Source organism: Platalea leucorodia (genome assembly GCF_965183815.1).
Source record: "Platalea leucorodia genome assembly, chromosome: 3".
Taxonomy (NCBI): domain Eukaryota; kingdom Metazoa; phylum Chordata; class Aves; order Pelecaniformes; family Threskiornithidae; genus Platalea; species Platalea leucorodia.
Genome location: NC_138825.1, coordinates 3,698,750 through 3,724,330, shown reverse-complemented (window position 1 = coordinate 3,724,330; position 25,581 = coordinate 3,698,750). Strand labels below are relative to the sequence as shown.

The 25,581-nt window shown below is 41.8% G+C and overlaps 2 long non-coding RNA genes across 2 annotated transcripts; both read left to right on the top strand.

Moving 5' to 3' along the window:
• The first annotated feature begins 459 nt into the window (after positions 1-459).
• On the top strand, positions 460-7,526 carry LOC309587205. Its single transcript, XR_014227522.1, has 3 exons — positions 460-579; positions 5,328-5,409; positions 7,362-7,526. It is a non-coding gene; the product is annotated as an uncharacterized lncRNA (long non-coding RNA).
• Positions 7,527-13,193: 5,667 nt separating this feature from the next.
• On the top strand, positions 13,194-25,257 carry LOC309587206. Its single transcript, XR_014227523.1, has 3 exons — positions 13,194-13,328; positions 22,592-22,722; positions 25,010-25,257. It is a non-coding gene; the product is annotated as an uncharacterized lncRNA (long non-coding RNA).
• Positions 25,258-25,581: the final 324 nt, after the last annotated feature.

Sequence of the window (25,581 nt, the reverse complement as noted above, 5' to 3'; positions counted from 1 at the left end):
GCTTGGCAAAAATGTAGTTTCAAATTTTGAGCTAATTCAAAATTCTGTTTTTTTCCTATGAAAAAGTAAAGGAGGGGCAGTTTGGTCTTCAGAAACCAGATTTGATATTTTCATTGCAGAAGGCACTGTCTTCGGTAGGGAGCATTTGATCTGTTCTTGCAACATTTGTTTACAGTTTTGAAATGAGAAATGAAAAAAACCCAACAGTATTACCATGCTAAACCAATATGGCAAATGACCAAACTGATCTTTTGTGCTATTTGTCTTCCACCATTCCAGGTGGAAATAATCCAGTACATTTATATGTTGATTTATTACAGTGTGGAGTAAAAAAATTAGAGAGAAGCAATAGGAAAAAAGAAGGAAAAAGAGGAATGAACTAAAAAAGTAAGAATTACATTTCAAAATAATAATCTCTCAAAACATTACCTTCCAGTTTCAAAAGGCACCAGGACGCCGGTGAGGGGAGCCCCAGTTCTGCCTCCTCCACAGCCACTGCAATGTCCGTACAGAGGTGACGGGGGGACAGCAACCGGTGCCCTCACAGCAATCAGCAGCGTGACAACGGTGAAGACGCTGGTAGGTAAAATTTCCCAATACTTAAAAAGCTGACGGTGCTTTAGCCATCACTTCCCACAATGATAAATGCACTAATGGTTCAAAGTGAATTTTATTTCTATAAAACCATTCCTTTGATGCCTTCACCGAATTCCTCAGGTGCATCATCCCTTGTCCATCTGTTCCCTGCTGAAACCTTCCTGTTTTCTGTCTCCCCTGATTCCAGCTCTAAATACTGACCCTAATAATTTTTGTTTCTTTTTCTTTCCCAAGTACTTACTCTTGTGCACAGATTCTTTCTGAGTTTTGAGGGAATACCTCAAAATCTTGGTTTCTGTCTGATGGCTTTTGAGAAGGGGTGATAGCTAATAGAATCTAGCTATCATTTGTCTTAAAAACACTAACATGTAATATATTGCTTCTAAATTTAAAATTTTCTCCCTCCCCCCCATTTCTGGAGATGCCAACTGCATTTTTTTAGAGATCAATGACACAGATTTTTACTAAATTTTTTCCTTCCAGTAGGGACTGTAATAACTTGTACCATAACTTCCATCGGCAGGTGCAGGAAGGTGAGAAGTGCGCGGGGTTTTCAGGGTACTGCACCTTTTTCCTGACCTAGAGACACTCAAATTTATGAGGTCCAATGCCTGTCTTTTGTATCTTCTGAGCTGGAACCGAGGGAAGTAGACATCTGACCATACCGAGACTGAAAATCCTGCTCAGATAGCCTCCTGCTTGTGCATGCTGATGTCCCCATACAAACTGCCTATTTTGATGATTGGTATATCAGTTTTGATAGCGATGTAATAACGACTTCTTGAAGGTGCCTTTACAAACTGCATCTGTACCTGTTTCTTTGGCACTAGGCGTATGTGCTAGCACCCATATGTCAGCATGCACCTCGCTGGGGTAGGTGCTCGTATGTGGAGCCTGTGCATGCATTTTGTCTGCATGTGCTTCGGCGTACCGAGCAGAATAAGTGGCTCAGAAAAATCTGATTGACACCAGTAGTTTTAAGCTCATGCATGTCTAGCTACTTGTTCAATTTGTTTAGTCCAGTGGTCTCCTTTATTAGGAGCCTTAGGGTTTTTCTTTTGATTTGGCAGGATGATTATAATGAGAGCTCCTTAGTGCTACTACACCAGGGTATCTGCCCACTTGCTCTCAACTTCGGCTGTATAGCTTGTGATTAATGTAAAACAGTCAGATGCCCTTCAGATCAGTTGAATTTGGGGATTCTATTATAAACACGAAAAGCGTGCTGACCGCACAAAGCCCTTGGTGGTACCAATTAAAGACAGCGTCGTTCAGAGTTGGCACTTCTCATGCTGCTGCTTTTTTTTTTTTTTCTTTTCCTTTTTTCTTTGCACGGCAAATCTTTTCCATGGCGGTGGTGGCCCCTCTACTGCCGTGCACCTGTGCCGTGCTCCAGCCCCAAGGCATTACTTCCCTTGGTAGTGGGGAAACACCTTGCTTTCCACTCTTACTGCCCAATTTCTGCGCCTCTTAGCTAGCCCTCCATCTGGCCAGACGTGAGCCATGGGATTTGGGTGCAATATCTCTTCTTGTCAGCATGCAGGGACGGGGAGTATTGCCTGGACTGGCCCTAGCAGAAAGCCCTGTGGTGCCCCTTCCCCGCTGGTGCAGTGGCTCCGGGCTGCCACTGCAGATCATTTAACGAATTTCATGGTAAGACCCCAGCTTATCAACATTGTCATTTGATTCCAGTCCGTATTCCAAGTATTCCTTGAATGTCACAAGTGAAGAGCTGGATTATTCACAAAGTGTCCAGTGTTAAATCCTATTTACATGCAAAAGTTGTGCCAGCTTACCCTGAGGTTAAATCAGTGTGAACCCCTTCTGTGAGGACTCTTCTAAACTAATGAGAATGACCTCCCATAATTTCTTTAATTAAAGAACAACAACAACCTAAATCAGGATAAAACATGCTTCATATTAAATAAGGTTGGCCAAGCAAATAGTTTTGCATTGCTTGAAATGCTGACTACGCTTTTTGCACTGACGGAGTTACGCGAGTGCTTTGGGCAGAGCGAATCTCAGCTCTGGTTTCTGACTTCTGCTTGAGCGGCTGCAGCGGTGGGGGGGTGTTACACCTGCCCCCACCAAAGCCAGCAGAGGTTTTGCCTCTGCCTGTGAGGTGGCCAAGGTCTCTCTCCAACATACACATTTTGTGTCAAATCCCATGTATCACTTTTGATATCTCACAAATTCTTATAAACTGTCTGGATCAAGACAAAGTGTTATTTTTCATGAAAGTTACTCCCTCTCCTGCTCCGTGTTTGTCAGAAAGGAATAAAACTGCACTATACAAGAGCAGAGAGAAAAATCCTTTATTTCTGAAATTTTATCTTCCAGAGTCAGGCTTTTCCTCGCATAAGGCTCTCCATAAATCTGGGGTCTTATAACTTTGATCTATTCACCCTCTGTCTACAACATATACTCCAATCGCACTTCTTACTTAATGGACTATAAGGAACTGAGGAACCCTCGCATTATAAAAAAACCAGCACTGCTTTCTTATTTCTCTGCTCATTTTTTAAAAAAACCCTGACCTTTAAAAGCTACTTAGATGACACTTTCAGTTGTGAAGGCAGTGGCTATCCTCCTTCCTTTCCTTGCTGATTCAGGAAACTGCTGAGAACAGAAGTAGCGTTGTTTGGCATCCAACAACAACAATCTCATCACAAATCTTGCGACCGTCTAAGAAGATCATCTTGTTTATCTCAAGATATCCCCTTCTAATCCAGCTGTTTTCTAAGTCTGTCCTGAGAGATGATTATTCAGCTGCTTTTCACAGACCTCAACCCTTCACTTGCTCTAAGCACCCGTTCACGTAGGGGTTGGTGTCTCCCCGTAGGACTCTCCCCATCGGCGCTCAGACCCTCCTGGCAGGGGCTCTGTGCCCAGGGAAGCCAACCAGAAAAGTTGCCCGTGAGGCTACGGGACGTCAGTGGCGTTCACTGTGTCTGTATCTTACTGTAACAAGAACCTTATGAATGAAATCACTGTGATTAATCCTAGCAGAAGATGTGGGCAAAACTGGAATGTGATTTTCTTCTCAATCAATATGATGGAGCTCCCACCAATCTTTTCATAATGTTTTATTCATGGATGAAAAGATACTAGGGTCCCAATATATTGTAGCCATTCATGTTTAGACCTGTAAATGAACCCAAAAATAATTGTAATATTTTGTTGCCTGCTACACGTAAAGTATACGCTCAGCTTACTAGTATATAAATTAAAGATAAGCTGCATTTAATCCCATTAAGCATTAAAACGTAAGCAAACAAATTGACTAACAAAATATAGCGGGATGGCAGAAAAAGAAAATAAGCACAGAAAATAATTGGTTCTAAGGAAGTTAATGAAAGTTTGTAGTATGCTTTTTACATGAATAGAGTTCAGAAGAGATTATTTTTTTGAAGTGTTACTCACAAATCTCCCGTATCCACAATAGATCTTTTGTTAACTGTACCTGCACATTTATTGTGTATGACAGCCTAATAAAATGAAGTCATTTTAATAAACATTGTATCAGAATATCCTATCTTCTATGTGGCAATGCGAATTTCCACTACTGAAGGAAACATTTAACATTCTCACCATTTTAATACTTTTAATAAATATTTGCAATTCCTGTGATAACGCATAATGGCAGAAAAATGCATTGCCTCCAAAATTTATGTGGCTGCTGGCAGGCGGCCATTTTCCAATTTTCTGTCTCGCTAATATACATTTATTATGTATTTCTAAGGGCTTTTTTTTCCCCAGTATTTGGCTTGCCATAAAATTGCTATTTCTTTCACAAGAGAAAGCGCTCGTGACAAAGAAATTCCAACTTGAACCTAAAACTGACAAATGGACATCTGCTGGCCAAGCCAGAGACGAAAAGCGTTTGCCCGACGTAGCTCTCGGTTTGATCCCTTCCTATCAGCCGAAGCCACAATATGTTTGGATCAGAGACCCATATTCCAAACGGATAACAAGAATCAGTTCTCGCTTAGTAATATTTTCTGAAGTGTGACATTGCATTGCATCATGTTATGCATGACATGACATGAAATAACATAACGTTACATGATGGGTTATGACATAGGGAAGCAAGATGCAAGTTAATATTATGCATGACATTACTTTTTTTCTAAATTGCTGGATCAGAGCGTATGATGAGCTGTGAGTGGTCTCTTCTATGCTGGCTTTATACAACAGCCGCCGTTACAGTATCTGAGCATCCACCAGCAGATAATTAAGCCTGTATTGACAGCTGAAATCCTTGAATCTTTCAATAAGCACATATCGTTCTCTGTATTTAAGTAGTAGTATTCATTTGAAGAGCAAGGGAGCAGTGACTCTCTAAGTATGAAGCATAAACAGACAGGCAATAAGAAGTGGTAAAACTACTAAAATGATATATACTTATCCTCTAAATCGAAGGAAGCTGATTTTGTAAAACTCTTTATTGCATTCATAACAAAGCAGGGGATATCCTGTATCACAGTGCATGTGCTTCTTGAAGATCCTTTCTGGTAGCAAATGATGTTCAGAGAGTGCGATTTGTTATCAGAGAGCTATTTACGATGGCCAAGATAGAAGGGCACTGAATAAATATCTATAGCTCTCAGGAACCGAAACGCGATGCTGCAATAGATGGAAAGAAATATCTCAAATAAGCAGAGGAACAGAACCTTCCTATCAAAGGTGACTGCAAATTCAATAGCTTTTTCTTTTTTTTTTTTTTCAAGGCTGTGAAGCAACAGGATAATCCAAATTAATAATATCCTCGAAAGGAAAGGAAAAGATTGCTATGTGCCTAAGCAGGAAGCGGTATGTTGTTTTTTTTTTTTCCTTAATGTGCATGAGGGGGATCTTTTATTAATAAGAACTGTATAAAACAAGACCAACTAGGAGGCCTTTTCAGACTTCCCTGCCAATGCAACCTGGGGTAGATTGGTATTATTACTTTTTACCATTGCTCAGAGGTAAAGCATGGGCATGTAGCCACTAGCAGACCCTGACTCTGTTGAGAGGACCCGATATATGCAGCATTCTGAAAATGAAACTTGGGCCACTTACGCACGTTATTAGCGTTGTGAACACCTTCCCTTGCCCCCACCCTCTGACTGAATTAAATTTTCCCTGTTTGTGATGCATACTAGAAAATATAGGGAAAATATGAAGAAGTAATTGCACAAAACACAAATGTGCCCTGTGGTCAGATTTTTAGAAGTGCTGAGCACCTGCTGTTTCCAACAACTTCAGAAAGAAAATACATATATCGTGCCCTGGCAACAGGAAGGTGCTGTTTCGGGGCCTGCTAGCCAAAGCCCTGCTGGTGTCTTGGTGCCTTGGAAATCATTTCTCCGATAGGATACAGCGCAGCTTATTCACGATGCGGGTGACATGCGTAGAAATTAAAGATTGATGGCTGACTTGTAATGAATTAGGCGTTAAAGGTACAGAGTGTTTTTCTTATATATAATTTATATTTATCTGCTGTCAGGCTACATTCCACTTATCCTGGCCTTGTTGCAAGAATGCATTAGCATTACCGCAATTAGTGTGAGAAAAATTAGGTTCCTTCAACCTGTGTTTCAATAGGACTTTAGGACCTCTGCAGCAGGTGACAGGACTTCTTGCCAAGATGCACAAATAGATGGACCATTATTCAGGCTGATTTCTGATGCTGATTTGTGCTCTTCCTCTTCTCCAGCTATTATTTTTCTTTGATTAAACTAATTCCTGGAATGATAAATACAGTCTCCCCAGCAAAGGAGAAAGACTGTCTTGTATTTGTGCTCACATCAGGAGAGGTAGATTTGCCTTATCAGATGTTGTTAAATATGCTTAAAAAGAACTTCTTGGCCATAAGGAAGGAAGTGACAAAAATATGGTCCATTTTGGCACCTCCCACGCACTTCCTAACATCCAGGAGCACAATCCTGCCTGGCTGCACTTGCACCCTGTGCAGAAGAAGAGGTACAAGCAAGGAACACGGTGCATGGCCACAGCAGCGACCGCTAAGTCTTTTTGCAAAGGATCACTGCATCTTCAGTGCCTGGTGTGAAAAAAAGGGCCAATCCCCACCAATTTGTTTTTTCTTTTTCCCTGGTGCAGGCCTTACAGATAAATATCTTGATGTCAGTGGCAGGTATAGACAGGCTGGCATTTGCTGAACCTACATTGGCTCAGTGAAGCTTGGCAAGCTCAATTAGGTGACAATATAAAAAAAGAATAGGACCGTTTGCTTTGATGACAGCAAGGCATAACTGCTGTGGCTAGAAACTCAGATTTTCACTGTCATGCCCGACAGAGTGTATTTGCTCAGGAAAAGTTGCAATTCGTGTTAGATTACTAGTTGGCATTTGACTGTAATTCATACAGCAATAAAGGCTACAGAGGGTCTAGTTAGGAAAAATGCAGCTGAGCAGGATGTAATAGCTGCTGGGGCACACAGGCTGTGTTTAAGTTAATCCACTGCCATCTTTCTTTATCTTGGTCAGACACCGCATTCATGTTTTCACCAAAGCAGCAAAGTGACTTTTCATTATGCAAACTGCTGTTGCTTCATGGTCTGGGAAGCCCTCAAAGAGGGTGGTGGGAGGGTGTCTTTCTCTTTCCCTGAACTCAAAAAGGACAAGACTACAAACAGTTAACTCAGAAATAGGACTGGCTACTGTACAAGAGGTTAAATCTCTAATTTTCTGGGGAATTACGGGCAAGTTGCTTCATTGTCTGCATTTTTGTTTTTCCCTTTACATGACCTACGTTGGCCCCAGTTCAGGAAAGAATCGCTGTTTGGAAAAGTGCTTACTGGACTTAGTGTGAATGTTTCAGTGCTTTCCTGAACCAGTCCTGGAGCTACTGCGGCGCTGGATGTGTAGAAGACAAAGGCACATTTTTCAGCGATGATCATAGGCTTATGCCAGGACTAAAATTGCAGTTTGGAAGTGAGCAGGTAGAAATTTTCTGCTTTTTTCTTTTTTTTTTAACCCGAAAATTAATTGTGTCTAATTCTTTTTCGTGAAAAGCATCCATCTATTTTGAAACTAATTCAGCTGAAAACCATGAGAATTGGGTGCAAACTTTTCAATTTTCTGCTAGAATTTCTCAGCTGTCTGAAAAATTATGGCAGTCTTGAGTGCCTGTCCAAAAAGATAATTATTTTTATTAAATAGTATTATGTAAACTATTGTGTATATATATTTATACATGTTTATTTCATATATAATTTATATAATAACATTTGATAAAAATTAATAAATATTTGTATAAATTATTTATTATAGGGTGATGCTATAGTATTATTATACACAAATAATAATATATTATATATAGAAAATTATAATATATATATAAATATATATAATACAAATAGTGCCATATAATTATATAGACATAATTAGTATTAGGGATTCAGGAGAAAAAAAGTAACGATTTTTCTTTGCAATGGACAATATTCAAATATTGGGTGAACAGATGAAGGTGCCTCCTAACCCCTCCTCTGGCCACTTAAGTCAGTGGCAAAGCGCAGCTCAGAAATGTGCTCATGAACTGTCTGTTACTAAATGGTAGACTTTCCTACATGCTTTTTTTTGGCTAAGTGATTTCTTCTTCCTGAATTTACAGCCATGCTGCCTTGTTAGAACTGCTTTGTGGTCTTGCTCTCATGTGATATTTTATTGTGATTAATCCGTCCCACACTAGAGAACTGTCTGTGTTTTGTTTCTATTTATTTTATTAAGTGGAGGATACGTCATTAAGTTTTTGCGTTGCTCATGTTCAGTGCAAGTTGATAAGAACCAGATATTTGAAGAAATGGAGAAAAGTAGATTAAAGATTTCCTGTCCCCTCCTGGCTAGCTTTCTCTTAGATGAAGCGAAGAATTTGTGAGCGGGTGATACAATCGTTTCTCTACCAGTAAGCTAACTGTATCAGTGGTCTGAATCTTTGCATCTTTTGATAATGATTTCCTCGGGAGAAGAATTTGCATCTACATATTTCCTACTCTGGTGAATGCATGCTGTTTCCTTAGCAATGGACTGTGGATTATGGTCCAGCTCTGCTGAGTCAGTTGTCAAAGTATAACAACTCACTCAGACTTTTTTTGTTTGTGGGGTGCACCAGTATTTTCAAATCAGGATGCTCTCTGAAATGGGGCGCACCGTAATTTTCAATCTCATAGTGCAAACGCTGCCTCAGATATGAACGGCAGGTAGATGAACGGGAAACAAAGAGATTGTTAAAAAATCCCAACAAACCACACTTTGCACAAATGATGCACTTGAGTAGTGAACCTGATCGTCACGCAGAGATTTAAACTTGGGCTGATGCTGCATGGTAGCACCCCGACCCTTTTGAACCTCAACCCCCAACGCTGCAGGGGAGCGTCTGCGCTCTCCCCAGCAGCCAGCGCGCTGCTGCCGATTTCGTCCATGTCAGTGAGTTTACTTTGCTTGCAAAAGAGTTCTCGGAAGTAACTTTTTATTACAAGGGGTGGCCGTTAAAAAAAAAAAGAAACAAAACCCCACAAAAACAAGCAAAGAAAAACACCTGACAACAGGGAAAACTGTGGCACTTCTCCGTGAATCTTCTTAAACTCATATGTTTTATAAGTATTTAATGTGATACCCTGTAGGAACAGACAGCAGCAGATGACCGCAACAACTTCAAAGAACAGCTTTTTTCTGTCACTTCTTTTACAGCGCGGCCCAATAGTCTTCCTAACAGATATCGCTTGCACCGTATCACCGTTTCTCTTAGGATAATCAGTATAGGTTGGTAATAATGCATAGCAACATACAATTAAAAATTAATAGTGAAATGATTACATTATTCTCTTCTAGCAGAAAAAAAATCTACCTTACAATAAAGGCCTTTAAAGCACTTTGGCTGTTTTCCAAAATAGCTAATTAATACTCCACCTAGCACTACTTCTGTGAAGCAGGCGTGCTATTGCCAGGTGGGAATTGCTAACTGTCCGTCGAGGAGCAGGGCAGGCGGCAGGGAAGGCTCTGCTCGGCGTCCCTCCGCACTCGGCAGTGCCGGCCGCACCACGCCAGGAAAACCTGCTCAAATGGCAGCAGCACGGCAAGTCAGCCTTTTGCGTTATTGGAATAATCCGTGACATTCAAAACTGAGAGACAATGCGTCGGGAAGTCTAGAGAGAGTGGATTTGCTTTCCTCGACACTAAAACAAAGGCTTTGCAATGTTACACATATTATTCTGATCACAAAAGTATCTTGCATTAGGGCTTTCAGTGTGAGATAATTGACCTTGACATTGCTTTCAGCTAAGGGCACATAACTCTTATCGCAGTGACTTATCTTGAAGAAAAGCGTGCAACTGCAAAGAATATTTACTTACTATCTTCACTTTTTTTTTTTTTTTTATTCTTGAAAACTGTGCACTGCAAGGACAAGTAAGCAGAAGTGTAGTGAGGGATGGAAGGTATTTTATGTGGATGAACACATGAAGAGGTGATTATGTATTGCTAAAAGTCTAATCCTTGGATAAACTACAGTTTGCTATTAATTCTTTGGACTTGCTTAGCTGCTACTTAACATTTCCATGACTTAACAATTATATTCTTGAGCTAAGAGTAACTTTTCGACAAAACGCGTAGGGATTAGAAACACTGATAATTATATTAATTAATATTAATGGGAGTGACAATATTTGTAGTCATATGACAAACATGAGGAAAGCAGGGCTTTAATTTTATCAATTAATTCTCTTTCTAATTGCTTTCACTATTCAATTGTCAGAATGTGTTTCACTTGCAACGAGGAGTTAGGCAGGAAACGCAGACCAAAATTAAGGGGAGAGACGTATATTTGTGTATGATATTGTCTGTTAGCCAGAAACATGTTTAGCCTTGTCTGTGGGCTTTGCATTTTCACCTATCTGTCTATTTATTATAAATGCCAGTCACCTGGAGCAAAGGGTTTGGTCTCAGTTGAGGTAGGTTAGCAGGTAGAGAGGCAGTTGGAAGCAGAAAATGCCACTTATTGAAGAGCTCTCCAAATGATCAAACATCATTTCTTCTTCCCACACCTGCCCGTAGGTGCAGGATGAGCACAGGACAGCAAGACAAGCAGACCCTGGAAAAGAGAGCTCAGTGTGTATATCTATACTGACTACTCAGATTTGTTTAATACATTTGGTTGGATCGAAGTTGTCTCTAGAGGAAGGCAGAGAGCTGCAGTCCATTGGCCTTAATCCTTCCCTGTGCTCCCGTATCTTTATACTGCTCCACCAGCTCCACACCGCCGTAAAACCAACATAATCCACCCTCGGCGCTCCCTGGTGTGAGGGAAATCCCTTGCCAGATCCCTCGCTGAGCATCACAGCTGCCACAGAGGCTTCTTGGCAGCAGGAGGAAGGCACAACCCTCCCTGCAGATGTGCCCGGTGCCTGGCAGAGCCGTGAGACGATGCTCTTGCTTGGTGTCCCAACAGGCTGGGCGTGTGCAAAACCCCAGCCGTGAGGGTGGAGGCATCCATCGGGGAAAAAATCATACCCACAGAGTTTTCTGCATGAAAATCTTCATGTCCCGAAACTGCTCTCCTCAGAGAGATTTCAGCCCATAAAGAAATCTTAACGCGTTGAAGTTTCCCCCCGCACAGAGCCTTCACCACATAACAATCCAAGAGGCCAATAAAACAAATAATGACTATCTCCTGGGGCAGCCGCAATAAAAAAAAATGCCGCCAGCTAAAAATTGTGCCTTTGATGGCTCTGCAGGCAAGATATCAACAGTCTCCACAACTGCTAATCCCCTCGTGTGGTTTTACACTCGCTGCCCTCTCAGTCTGTGCCCTGATGCTGTATGCAACCTTTCAGGGTCTGCTTTTCTTCCCAGCTCATCCCTCCTCTGGTCCTCCTTAGGGTTACACCCCGCAAGGCTCTGAACAAATATCTCGCCAAACATTGCACGTACGGATGAAGGAAGCTATCGCCTGGTAAATGCTGGTTTAGTTGCCTTTTGGCTTTTGCCAGCTAAACTGGAAAGACTTGCTGTCTGCTCGCCTTAGCTACGTGGATGTTGGGCGCTAGTGCGGGAGGGAAAGTGGCCTGGGGGGTTCCTCACCAACACCCAGTGAATCCGGGGGGACTCGCTGATGAGGATGAGGGAATGCTCCCAAATTTCTGCTTCTTGGGGGCTGGATACTCTGTGCATCCTGTTCCTCCTCCTTGTTGACAGCCGATGCTGATCCTTAGCATATTTACATCCATGCATATTTTTAGGATAAAATCGGGAAGCAGAATTTTATCTTCTGCAAGCCACGTTGTCAAAAGGCATTCAGGACAGATTCAGATTTTTGAGCTGGTATAAATGTTGCTGCTTCTCCATATCCCTATCAGGGGACAGAGCTCAGAATTAGTCCTTTTTTTGTTTGTTTCCACTACACCGGGCTGGACCTGCGAGCTTTTGCTTTTCCCCATCAGGAAGCATAGATTTAACGTATCGAACGCACCAGAATTGCTTAATGAGTGCTCAGTGAATATTAATAAAAGTTTGGACGTGACTCAGGCTACAATGGATGAGAAGTTTGAAAGCTTTGGTTCAAGATTACAGGAGGCTGTGAGAAAATATGGTATCCAGCAGCTAGCATATAGAGCAGATATTTCACTATCCAGGGATCTCTAATTACTAATAATGTACAGGAACAGTATGATATGTCCTTACAATTGCAGAATCCTTTTCAAAGATAATCTTTAATAGTTTATTTGACAACCTGTAAAATTATAGAAAATTATTAGTCTTGGGAATTACAAAAATCCCCATAGTACAGTCAAACAATAAAATTATAATTACCTGTGGGTAATTGAAATTTAACTGTTTTTTTATTGTATATTACACGTCAATAGCAACATAAGTTCAAGAGTGTCCCCCTCCCCTCCCTTTTCTTTTCCTTACAGAAGCGGGGAAAATGGACAACCCTGCTGGTAGCTTGTGAGCCCTTGTCACAGAACAGAGCTTGAACAATTTCGATTAAAGCAGTATGTTCGAGACTGTCATTAGACCTGCATTAAATTACATATCTGGAATGTTAAAAATAAAGAGTACTGAAGCTTATTCACAGCTGCCTGTGGTAAAGTATGTAGTCAAGGTTTTGATTATCTTTAAAGTTCTTATTTTTCTCTTTTCTGAAACTTATTGTTTCGTCAAACAAATATCTAGCACATTTAAGAACAGTATGAGCACATGAGCAGAATCGCATAAGATGGATAAAGCATTAGCGTGTTTCCATTCTGTGCTCAGTAGTATTGTTTAGTACTAACAATGGTAATTTATCAATTATACAAGAGGGAACAAAGCTCCTCGCCTGTCTCTTAGCTGCAGAACTACCTATTACGAGGCCCGAAGCTTGAGACCCCTTCCAGACCTCCGGAGGCATCACGTAACACCAGCATTTGCGTTGCCAGCTTTTGCCTTGTCCCCTCTTAGTGACCCCATGGAGGCTGCTCGTACTCAGCACCATGGCACATCAAGACTTCCATGGCCTTTTTTCTAAACCAGGAAAATTATAACCTTTTTTCTTTTTTCCTTCTCAAGCAGGGCTCTTGATAAGGAGGCACGACTGTTCACCAGCCCTCCTGGCTGCAGCCTGCTCTTCTTGCCTTGTCCAGTCCCCTCTTGCCGTGTCGCTTGTGATGGCATTAGAGATTTTTAGAACAAGCTTAAGGACAAACCCGAGCTTTCTGGATGCTGTTTGACCAGCATAAACTCTAAAATACGGTATGTGTGACTCTGAATTGTCTATATGACAGCTTTGTTATATACTACTAGGATGCACAATAACGGTGTTTGCTTCTATACAAGGATCAGGCTGGCTACTTTTATTCGATTCTGTGAAGTGCTTTGTGATCATTATGTGAATATAACTGCACAAGTGAAAATATCTCTGTTTTATTAAGAGTTTCAATTAAAGTGTTTAATACACAGATTTTATCGTGAGAGAGGCATCACAAAGACTGAGTACAACATAATGGCAAGCCAGGTATTGTTATGATTATTATTACTATTACTTATGTATAACCATTGAAGTATTAACTGAAAACTGGGAAATGGAGTGCCTGAGCCCCAAAGAATTCATAGTAACAGCTTTTTTTGGAGGAGGCAACAATAGCAAGCCACCTCTGGTTTGTGGCACAATTAACGATGCATACAGTCCAGTCTGGAAATCCGTGATCCTGACTGGGTTTTTCCATTTCCAAAGATCAAGGAAGGCAAAAAATCCAGCTGGATCCATCCTTGCCTGCTGCGTTTTTTTATTTAGGTGCCTTTTACTCTTCCCACTGCCTTTTTTTCTCTGCCTGTTGGTGTGAAGGGCATCCCTGCACATCAGAGCCGTGGTGCGTCTGTTTACCCAGCAAAGCAGCTGGAAAGTTCTCATCAAAGTGGTATTTGAACGCCTTTACGAGGGACCTGAGGAGAGAGATTTTGCCTTCCTCACTTGTCCTGCTCATCTGAGATTTTTAAGCGTCTTGGCCTCCTAAAAGCTAAAGTGGAGCATCCGTATTAGATTTAAACCAAGTATAAATCTTTCAAAAGGAGAAACCCCAAGAAAGACTGTATCATCAAAGCAGTTAATGGTCTAAGCTACAGCAGAGGAGAGACAGGGCTGGCCCAAAATCATGGTCCTTATGCCAAATAGCCATGACCTCAGTAATGCAGTGCAGAGATGTGGCTGAGAGAGTTTTGTTTTGCTTTGGCTGTTTCCTAGTCCCGATCCTTGACCAACACCTGAAGGCTACAGGGAAGTTTTTCTCCATCCTTATCTTGACCCTCATTCCCTGGCAGATTCCAGCTGCTGAGCTCAACTGCCCTAAAAAAAGAAGCTGGAGAGCTGTTGTCCACTAGGATTTATCTATATGGGACGCTTGGAAGCTAAATCTTCCGACCACTAAAATGCGCCATACTGTAAGACAAAGAGCAGGAGATAAATTTTCCTGCCTTTGAAATTTCTGCTCATGTCACTCACTGAGGCTAATTTTTACCATTTTGACTCCAGTGAGAAGAGCTATTCCGACGTGAGTGTCTTACTCTGCACTGTGACGCAGGGATGAAGTGAGAGCTAAGGATGAGCAATTGTAGCACTGTCAGGATTAAAGCCAGGTCAAATTTTTCGTTTTGCTAAAAGTCACTTTTTTGACATAGGAATCGGGAAAATACATTGATGCAACATGTTGAAAAGGAGCAAAAGGTTATTATTTGCTCCCACAAATATGGTTCAAATAGAGAGACCCAAGCCTCATGGTAATGGGAAAATATTTTCAAGTGAAAACACAAGCTTTTAGGGAGAGCCATTGACATGAGTACAACATAACGGGAGGCTCCTCATGGAAAGCACCGTTAATGGTCCTCATTTTCTCCCATCTGCAGGGTGTTTGAGCTCACAAATGTTTAGGTAAAGAAGGCTGCAAGCCTCCAAAAAAAAAGAAGGGGCTAGGCTATTTGTCTTTCTCCTGGATGAGGTTAGAAGGTTAATAAAGGAGTTAATCCTGGCCTGCCCTGCAAAAGGGAACAGCTCGCATTTGTGAGACTTCAAAAGCCTTTGGAGTGTGTGTGTATGGATGTTGGTATTTCCTGTCAGAGCTGTCCCAAGAAGACGGGGCCAGGGGGGCTGTTTTTTGGAAGAGGAGTTTGGCCTTTAACTAAATCAGCTGGAGTGAAAATAAAAAGGTTAGTGTAAAATGTTTCTGACAGTGAACCCCATTTCAATGAAGTTCTGGGTATTTTTTCATTGTTTTCCTGTGAGAAACCTAAAATTAAAACTTACTTACTACTGAGCAATGGAGGCCAACCACAGCATTTGAACCAAATGGCCCAGAGAATCCGGTTGTTTGTTTTTTAAAAATTTCATTAAGTTCAGTTAAACTTTTAAATAAGCTAACAGTTTGAAAGAAAAAAAAGAAAGACTCAATTTAGGAAACATTCAGCAAAACCATCTCTCCTCAAATTAAAAAAGAAGTACAGTAGTGAGAAATACTATATGAATTTGCTAAATGGTTTGGTGACCTGAAAACGTAAAAGACCCGAAGAGCATTCTGTCTGAAAAACAAATCACACCCCCCGGCTTGTTCCCAAATGCCGGACCGCCGAATGCTGCTTTGCTAACCGCTTTCGGCTTGCTGGATCTCCAGCTTCAAGAAAGCCCTCAGTGCTGTGTTACAAGTTGGCCACTCCTTAAAGAAACAGAACTTGCTCCTAAGCAGCATCTTGTATTCAAATAAGGGAAAACGTGGCCAAAGCTCTGTTGCAAAGTCTTTAGTCAATGGACAAACACGTTTCCCTGCACTCAGCAAAGGGTTTTGGGGTTTGTAGTTTTCAGGGTTTTGCTCGATCTGCTGCATGATGGGTGCACGAACGGTAGGAGACTGGGACAAAGCCGTCTTAGGGTGATTAATTACGGAATAGGCTTCTCTGAGCCTCTTCTCACTTCTGTGTTGTTTTCATTCTTGCCATTTGTAACCACAGAAGGGTTTGAGACGTAGGTGGAGGATGTGCCTGCATTATGGCCCTGTGGGCGCGCGGAGAGGGGTTGGACACTCCTGTTCCTTGCCTCCAGGCGGCCCTGCATTAAAGCCAGCCGACTGCAGCACCAGGCAGTTATTTAAAAGGAGAGCTGGGTGTCCATTTGCTTTCCAGCACTGAGGGAATGCTTATTGCACGGCATAGAAAATTACCTCAGGCCTTGCTGGGTTTTTCTGGAAAAATATATGCTACAGTCTGGGTTACTTATACGCCTCCATGACTTGGTGTCCCCCTGCACAGATGAGGGTCCATATTAAGAAACAGTGTAAATGTTACAGTCGATATCCCTTGGCAGAGAAACTGCACTGCAATTTCTTTTTTCTTCTTTTCTTCCTCTTGTGCGAGGCTCCTGTGCTACCAGCTAACCATTTCCTGTAAGGCATTGTGTTAAAGTTATATAGTGTATCATATTAAATTTTATAACAGTGCTTTGTGTTTTGAAAAGACTTGGGGGGGAAACAGCATCAATCAGGGAACCACGTTTGATAGACTTGGAAGGGGCCTCCTGGGTCATTTTGTCCAAGACCTCTATGAAACAGGAAGGCTTCTGCAAAATACCTTTCCCATAAATGTATCTAACCTTTCCTTAAAGACATTGAATGATTGTGCCATAAATACCTCAAGCAGGTAAACTAGTCTGATTGACCTTACGATCAAAAAGTGTCTCCTAATACTGTATATAAGGGACAATTTTCCATTCTTTCAGCTGTAGCTAAGCAAGAAAAAAGGGCAAATACACAGTAATGGGCAACAATACAGACTGTGCAAACAGTTTTGCCTTCACTTTACTGCCATCACCTACCATAAATCTGGATGTACCATTGATACTTGGTTTCCCAGTGTAGTGTCTGTGATCCTTGTAGTATCTATCTCACTTTGTCTCTGACTTTTGGAGAGCCAACATTACAGAGTGTAGAAATAACGAAGACGTACGCGCAGCACTTTCCGATTCAGAAAGCCATTCAGAACCCTATGCCATATAGTTAAAGTATTTATTTCTATTTTCTATTTATTAGAATTTGTGAGTTGTTTCTTGTCAGGACCATGGGAGCTAGGGGAAGCACAGGGCTTTCTACGTCTCCGTCAGAGTGTCAAAGAATAATTTTCATTCTCCTCCGACAATTGTGCATACTGAAAAATAAATACCTGGTAGTTTAGCTGTTTGTTGTTGCAATAGTAATGCATTGTGTGCTGGTTATGGCCCCATACTGCTCTGCCTTCTTTCTCTCAGTGAATATTAGGAGAAGTGTCGTTTTGTGTAGATGTGTTATTAAATCACAGACACATTCATTTCTGAGAGCTTCCTGAGCTGCACATAAACTATCTTTGGCTTGCCGTTTTTTTTCCCTTTTTTTTTTTTTTTTTTTTTGTGCAAGTGCCGCAAGATGGTGAGAGCGCCGAAGGCCAGTTGCTCTCCCACCTATTTCTGTCAGGCACATGCTGCTTATGGAAAGGGGCTGTCTCGTGGTGTCCACCTCACCTGGCTGACCATTACCTAATTCCTTCTGCATGTAGGAGAAGGCGTTAGACACCCTTCAGCGTAGCCTTGCCGCTCCCAGGGAAAAGCATGTCTTTAAAAGCTGAATACGCCACTGCGATGGCAGCGAGGCATTGCTGTCAGATGTAAGAATGACCAACCATCTTACCGTCATACATCAGGTTTTCTTGTTGTCACCAGCCACTTCCTGAACATCCAGCATCATACCAAAATGGGACAGGGAAGAGGTCCAGTAAAAGCTTGTGAAAAGGTTTGGGACAAATAGTATTTTTAACTGATTGGCAGCAGCCCAGCTGGACAGCCTGCCTTTGCTGGGCAATCTCGTAAGAATACTATTCACAACCTGACCCAGGGAAGCGTATTTCAGACTAGCTGAGGAAGACTATAGAGGAATGTCGTCTTCAGATGATCCGAAAAAGAAGTTTTACAAGCTTGAGGTATCCTGAGCTTGGTTTTAATGTCCATTCCTTGTTCTGGGGTAGATCAGGCTGTCCTCATATGTTTTGGGGTTTTTTTGTTTGTTTGTTTGTTTGATAGTTGTACTTCTCATACAAAGGGGACTGCTGCATAGTGGGCCAGGAAAACTGGAGTTAAGTCCTAAAAGGAAAAGACACAGAAAAGGTAAGATAAATAAAGAATATGGTGATCCTGGGTTTGAAGGCATGCCGGTGTCTCTGCGTGTCCCTGCCCACACTTCTGTGCTGTGCCTCCTTTATGCCTCCTGCCTTTGTGCCAGTTCAGACTGGCACTCACTTGTCCTTCTCAGCTCAGTGCTAATCATTTCACAAAGACCTTAAATAAGCCCTGAAAATACAGATTTTTTTTTTAAAATGCCTTTCCTATACAATTAAGTAAGTGCCATCCTTTCTCTGATGTGCAGAGTTTTAAAATATTTGTTTAGTGTTTAATATTTTTTAATATTTTAAAATATTTGTTTAGTATTTAAAGGAATACAGGCTAAAATACACCTCATCCAGTTGTTTAAGGGCAGAGGCCGATGAGATCTTGACAATCCAATCTGATATCATCCAGTCACAAGGGAACGTAAAATACCCATGCCAAGAAAAGGAATACAAATCCTAATAGACCTGCTGTTTATTGCTTATGTTCTTTTCAGCCATTGTCTTTCTCTCATCGCATCACCAAATCAAGCTTCCCTCATTGTAACAGGGATGAGACAGTCCCAGGCCCAGCTCACCCCTCACTCCCTTCCGGCCTTAAACGCAAGCTGCAGCAGCAGCCCGTCTCTCCTGAGATGATTTGAAGCCCACACAGCGTTTGCTTCCATCCGATCCTTGGTACTTGGCCCACGTGACAAAATCTGGTCCGCTTCCTTCATGCTGACCTGCTTCAGCCCCACATATCCCCCACTTTCCTCTTGGCACCCCTCCGTTCCCCAGACTGTAAATACTTGGTGAGGGGAGAGAAACTGTTTTGTTAGGCGAGAGAATGAAGGCAAAGAGGGCTTTTTAAATTCTTTTATTATTATTATTTTTGAGGGAGCTTTTTTTCTTTCAGCACAGACTTCTCACCTGTAACTGTGCTGTTAGTTACTCCTGAAAATAAAAAGTGCATTTGCATCAGGTGTTCCTAAGAACAACAAAAAAAAGACATATCCTACAGATTTTCTGATCCTGTTCAGCGCACAAATGCCAATCAGGAGCAAATATGGGGCTGTAGCTTGCAATCCATTTTGATATTTACAACAGAACGTGGCATATCATTTAATTTAAATTTGCAGCATGCTCAGTGTAATTAATGCTGTGCAGTGCCTAGAAAATCCTGATTTCTTAATGTGATACAACGCATGCATGCTGAGACCATTTTTTTTAAACTACTGTATCATTTTGGACCATTAATGGGGAGGCACTACCATTAAACAGGAAAAAAAGAGCCATGCTCACTTTCTCTTTATGAAACTTCCATGCAGCTCCCCAAAATACAGGTTTGTTTTAAAAGAGGGGGGGAGTCAGAGATTTAATTTTCCCTTGAAACAGCGTGATGCCTGAATAGCCAGGCAGCTATTCCTAAATTATGTGCATTTCATGCCTAGGAGCTGTGAGCATTTTGAATGGGCTCTTGTTAAATACAGTACACAAGCATAAATACTCAAGGGACCCGCTAGCTGAAATTTTGGCATGAGCAGAAATCTGATATCTATCATGGTAGTATCTGAGCACGTAATAATAATGCATATTGATTTGTCGGGAGGGCTAAGAGAGGGGGTTTGGTGTTCTGGGATGAGCACTGTTAAACTTGGGAACATCTTGTGTGATTGTAATAAGCCGTGGTATTTGCGTGCTGTGGTTTTGGCAGGGACAAAAACGTCCACGTGTAATCTTTAGACCTGTGAGACTGGCCTGGGTCTCATTTTTGGAACCGGACCCAAGAGACCAAATGCATGCTAAAGATAAGTATATATTGTACATAAATGAAGCATGGGGAATTTACAGCTGTACCTAGAAAAATTAGGTAAGAAAAAGGCAACGTGCTCGGCAAGAAGGGTCAGGACCAAAAGCCCTTCAAGGTCAGGAGCTTTACTACCATGGCTCCAGTGAGCTTGGGTGTTTGTTTACCTACTTTGTCAGGCAGCTGTATGATTTAAATTGTGCAAAAAAGAAGAGAAAAGGAAAAAAAAACACCCAACACCACCCCATCATTTTGCAAGGTACCCGTTTCTACCAGAACGTACTATAAAAGCTCTGTTTATAGACCTGTTGATAGAAAAGCAAATTCTTCAGGGCCTCCAAATAAATCTGTTCCTAAATATAATGCTTCAACTTCTATATTCTCATCTGACACCTGACAATTCAACCTTAAGAGTAATTGGTCCTGTCTTTGAACCTCTGCAAATGCTGTGTGAGGAGGGTGGACAATTTATTGATTTAGATTGATTTTTGTAAGAAGCATATGAGACAGATACGGTATCAGGTGTCACACACTGTATATATTACACTCCTCAAAAACATCCATAGGTGACGAGGCAGGGTTCAAGAGTATGCAGAGGTAATGTTCAGCGAGCACCTGCAAACGAAGCCGTCCTGCTGCGTGACACCGCGCTGAGTAATTACCTAAGAGAGACACCAGCCAGGAACACCTGAACTGGCCGAGTCTGCATTTCGGGGGGTGATGAGATGGCTTTTCTGTTGGGAAGCCGTCCCGAGCCATGTGCTGTCTCCACACGCAGGAACCCACAGGGTTATTCTGGTGCAGGCTGCCCAGCCCATTGAGCTCTTCCTATTTTTGGTGTCAAGCCTCAAGAAGGGGCTGGAGGAACGGACGGCTAGTGAAATGAATGCTCAGGCATTTCCACGCCTGTAACTGTATTTTTTTAGTGCTGTGGTTATTTGAGAACGTTACAAGACAGGGCAGTGGATTTGTCAGGAGTGGAAGCATTTGTGAGCTGGCTGTTTAGTCTGTGATAAAAATCGTCACTGATTTTATATAATTGATATTAGTAGCTCTGAGCCCCAGCAAAGACCTAAAAAAACCCAGGGAACCAGCAGAGCAAAAGACGACAGAAACAAGATGGCACTGAGGCTCTCATCACTAGGGAGGATGATTAAGACGTGAGACGGAGGGCTGTCCCACTTGTGTACGAGTTTGGCTGGGGAAATCACCCTCCTCCCGCTGCCTCGCTTCCCTCATCCGTAATGAGGGAAAGAATAACTTTGCAGCATACTTTACATTACATTGGCATTGCGTGCTAACTTCATTACTGTTTGCAACAGCCTGTGCAATCCTCAGAGGAAAGGAATAATAACAAAGAAAAAAAAGGATAATTACCAAGCACATAGTTTTCATCTATAATCTTCATTTCAGGATTCGCTATTTCTGATGTCAATATTTTATAATGGAAGAATGAGATATGCTAAGTTTCTGTTTGATGGAAGTAAATTCAGATTTAATATTGCCGAGGAGCTGAATTTTTAATACGCTAGAGCAGTATGCAGATATTCCCCCTGTTTGCTGCTCCTGCCGCTCCTTTGTACCAGTTCAGCGATGTTCCGGTGACCGGGCAGAAAACCAGAACGAAGCAGCTCTGAATGTTTCAGCGGGGTGACAGTACTTTGTCATTTTGCTCTGTCACGATAATTGGGAGCGTCACACAATGAGCCAACAGGACACACCCCCGGTAAACGAAGAGTTTTCAAAGTGATGTACAGCCCCTGTCAACTGCCAAAGCTTTGTTTGTTCACAGAGTGCGGCAGCGTTTCCAGAAGAAAAACCACACTGAAGAGGCACGCTTATAGTTTGTTGTAAATTGATTTCCTCTGTGTTTTTATAAAACTGGATATATCGTATGAACAGTAAGAAAATATCCTCTTTTATCAGACGCTTCTGGCTTCCAACCTGCTGAGGACTTTCCACAAACTCTTTAGGAATTTACCTCTTTTCGTTAGATTGGGTTGGATCTCATTAATAAAAGAATGGTATAATGGAAAAGAGTTTCTAAAATTATACTGTAACCTAGAATTGCAGGATTCAGCTTTCTCTGCCTGAAGAAAAAAATTCTGAAGCATTAAACTTACTTTATCAAGCATTGCACCTGACATGCTCTCATAAATTTTACATACATTTTAACTTATTTTAATATTATGCAGGCTTGGTTTAAAATATTCTCATGAAGTAACTAAAATGAAGCTGCTCAGCCATAAATTAGAGCTAAAAAAATACTTGTTCCCCCCCGCCCCATCAATATTTCTTTACTTAAAATCACGTGTTGTATGTAAGTTAAATTTTCCCTTGCTGAGATACTTTGTATGTCTTGATAGGACTACCACAGACCTGGGGAGCCATGTTTCTATAGGGTTAAATGCGCTCTCTTTCCTTTTTTAGAGGTATCTTGTCTACAAGCTGATATTAGTAACCCCTCGCACGCCATACTTCAGCGAGGCCCAGGGCCCATGACTAAATGCAGCTATATATATATATATATAATTTTTTTTTTTTTTTTTTTTTCCAGGAGCAGCTCTATAGCAGCCCCGCGTGTCAGATGGGCAGATGAAGGGACAGGCGGAGGCTTTGTGGTGATGCCACAAAGCACGGTCGCGGCACCCCAAGGACGCCCCTTCGGCCAATATCATCATCCAGCAGGTAGGACATCATTGACCATCAAAGCTCCATTTGTGTCCCAATTTCTTAAGCTATTTCAAAGTCACAGCTAAATTACACAAACATTTCCCTATCTAGACATAACAGGACTGTTATGAAATACTGTCAGCTTGTTGCCATTTAGCCTGAACACACACTGCATGTGTCTGTCAGGCCATACTTGGGCAGCTCTGCAGCGTGCAACGTGTCCCAGACACTGGAGTGATTATGTCTGAATACTCCTTATCTGATTTAAAAGCCGACAATGCTACACATCTGTGCTTGCGAGGCTCCGCTGTTACACTGCGACGCCAGTATTTATTTTGCTTCTGCAAGTTAGTTTTCCTTGAGAAGCAGCAGGGGCCTTCTTCAATGAACTGAAAAATGTGTATTGTATGAAGGTCTGTGGAGGGTTTGTGCTGTAGTTCAATGGGCAAATGTGAACCCAGGGGATGACATTTCATTTAAACATTTGGTTTACATCTTCTTTACATGCCAAAAATATTAATGTCTCAACTTTAGCAAACTGAATTCAGCACTTTTTTTTTTCTTTCTTTCCCCCCCCTTAAATGAAGTAATTATAGCCAAAACATTCTGTGGGTATTTATTCTTCCTTCTCAGAGGTGGAGTTTCGCACAGGAACATTTGGTTTCAGGGCTGAATTGTCAGTATCTGCTCACTTGACACTTTCCTGTTAGTTTGTATTGGAAACCACCAGTAGTTTCCTTTCTTGTGTTTATTGTATTACTCTCAGACCTTTGATCAAGACATCTTGGATAACAGCAAAGTCTAGCTTCGTGCTTATTTGCTATTTTTGAAAGAAGTGAAGAATATGCTTTCTTTCAAAGGATCTACGAAGACAGTTAATGTAATTGAGAAGCAGAAGGGCATTTATGGAAGTGCGTCTGAATGTCCTCCTCACCTGTAATTGCATCAGGAATTCTACATTAACATGCAAGTCCTGTCTAAAGGGGAAAAAAAAAAAAAAAAGGCTTATTTTTAGGTAGAAGCCCTCAGTGGGCAGTAAATTACCCATAATATCCCCCAAACTAGCAATTAGCCCTGTTTGCTGACTACCTGAATTGTTTCACAGTAGTTCAGCACAGTCTTACCAGTTATCACCATACTTATCATCAGAGATTCAGCGTACGACTCCCGCAGCTTCACATACTGTATGCCTAAGGTCAGCCATAATAACAAATATATTTTATTTGCTTCTTTTGGCCCTTCAGAACTGTTTTCTCAGGCTTCACTATGTGAGGAGAGCTGATGCTGCCACGTTGCTCAAATGGCAAGGATTTGAAAACAGAAAGCAATTCAGACGCGTAGGTATACTTTGGTATCAGTCAATGTGAGTGTTTGTATTTATTCCCGTATTAGCAGAAAGTCCTCAGCATCTGCTCGGAGAGAGCGAGCTTTCTACCCAGTCCTAGGGTTTTCTTTTCAGAAGTTCTGATGCTGGAAGACATTTTTCAACATAGGCCTGTAACTGAGGAGTGTAAAACTGGAAAATATGGAAACAAAAAACGTATGGAAATTTTTTCCTTAAGGCTGCTGAGCAGTTTTCATATCCCTAAATATGAATGCTTTGCCAAAATAGTAACTCAGTTTTGAAAACAATAGCTATATTGCCTGCTTTAGCGGTAGAAACACTCATGGGCCCACACGTGCACACAAATACAAGCACGCACATCCTAACGGCACAATCATCACTGAACAGGCCTTGGTTTTAAAGAACGCATACCGAGTGAAAATGAGGCTAATTAAGCATTTGAAATAGAATACAGAAATGTTTGGACCCTGAGCATTAAAGGTTTATTTTTAAGCACTGTGCACACCTTTCTGAGTAATGCTGTAATTTAGACTATTTCTCAGGCAAAATCCAACTGAATTAACGTACACCCTATTACCACCATTTAAATCCCATTTTCAGTGCCGGTTCTGTATTGTGTTGTACTGATATGGACCCGTATTCCTGCCTCTGATCGGATGGACCAGGTCTGAGTCTGTCGGGCAATGAAGAGGATGGAACAGGAATTCATGCTGAAGAGGAACATCTGAAGACGGCTTCTCGTTTGCAAATGTACTCTTGAGAAGCAGAACATGGGAAGATTGCCTTTGTCTGGCTCTAGCTAAAATGCTTCAGCTTCTTGTTTCACGATCAGGAACATCAGCTCTATGAATAGACAAACTGCCTACTCCATACATCCAAGAGAGGCTCTCAAAAGAGCAAACCATCTGTTAAAGGGTAAGCTATCACTGATTTCTTTTTTTTTTTTTTCTCTTGTAGGGACAGATTAATTTAAAGCACACTGCACGGCTACAGGTTGGTAGAAGGAAACAGCCCGGAGCTGCCCAGCCATTTTGTCACGCTGCTGGAAAACAAAGGCAAATGACACAGAGAAGACTGTAGGGGAAAGGATGATTGCCTTCTCAGTTAGGGTTCAAGCCAGGACACTGAGGCAAAAGTCATACGCCCAACTTTACTACTCTGAGAATCACTCAAAACAGCCCCAAACCTCTACTGTTTCAGCAGCAGATCCTCAGGTAGGGCGTCCGTAGGCAGCGAGCTCCCAGTTGATGGCTCAGTGAGGCAGTGACTGCTGTGAGCCGTGAGCTTTTTGGCCATCTTCACACGGCACTCAAGGGGGAAAAGGGAAGACTTGGTGGGGACGGTGCCAGCAGTCTAGTTCTTCGAAAGAAGAACTTCTTTCCCAGAAAAAAAGGGTCTTTTTTGGGGTTGAACGTTGTTTCCACCCTTACTAAACCAGGCCTTGACTAAGAAAAATACAAATAAACTGATCATAAATTAACAGTCGTCATCCCTGTTGTGAGCGTGAACGCGCATACCTGGCCAAGGCA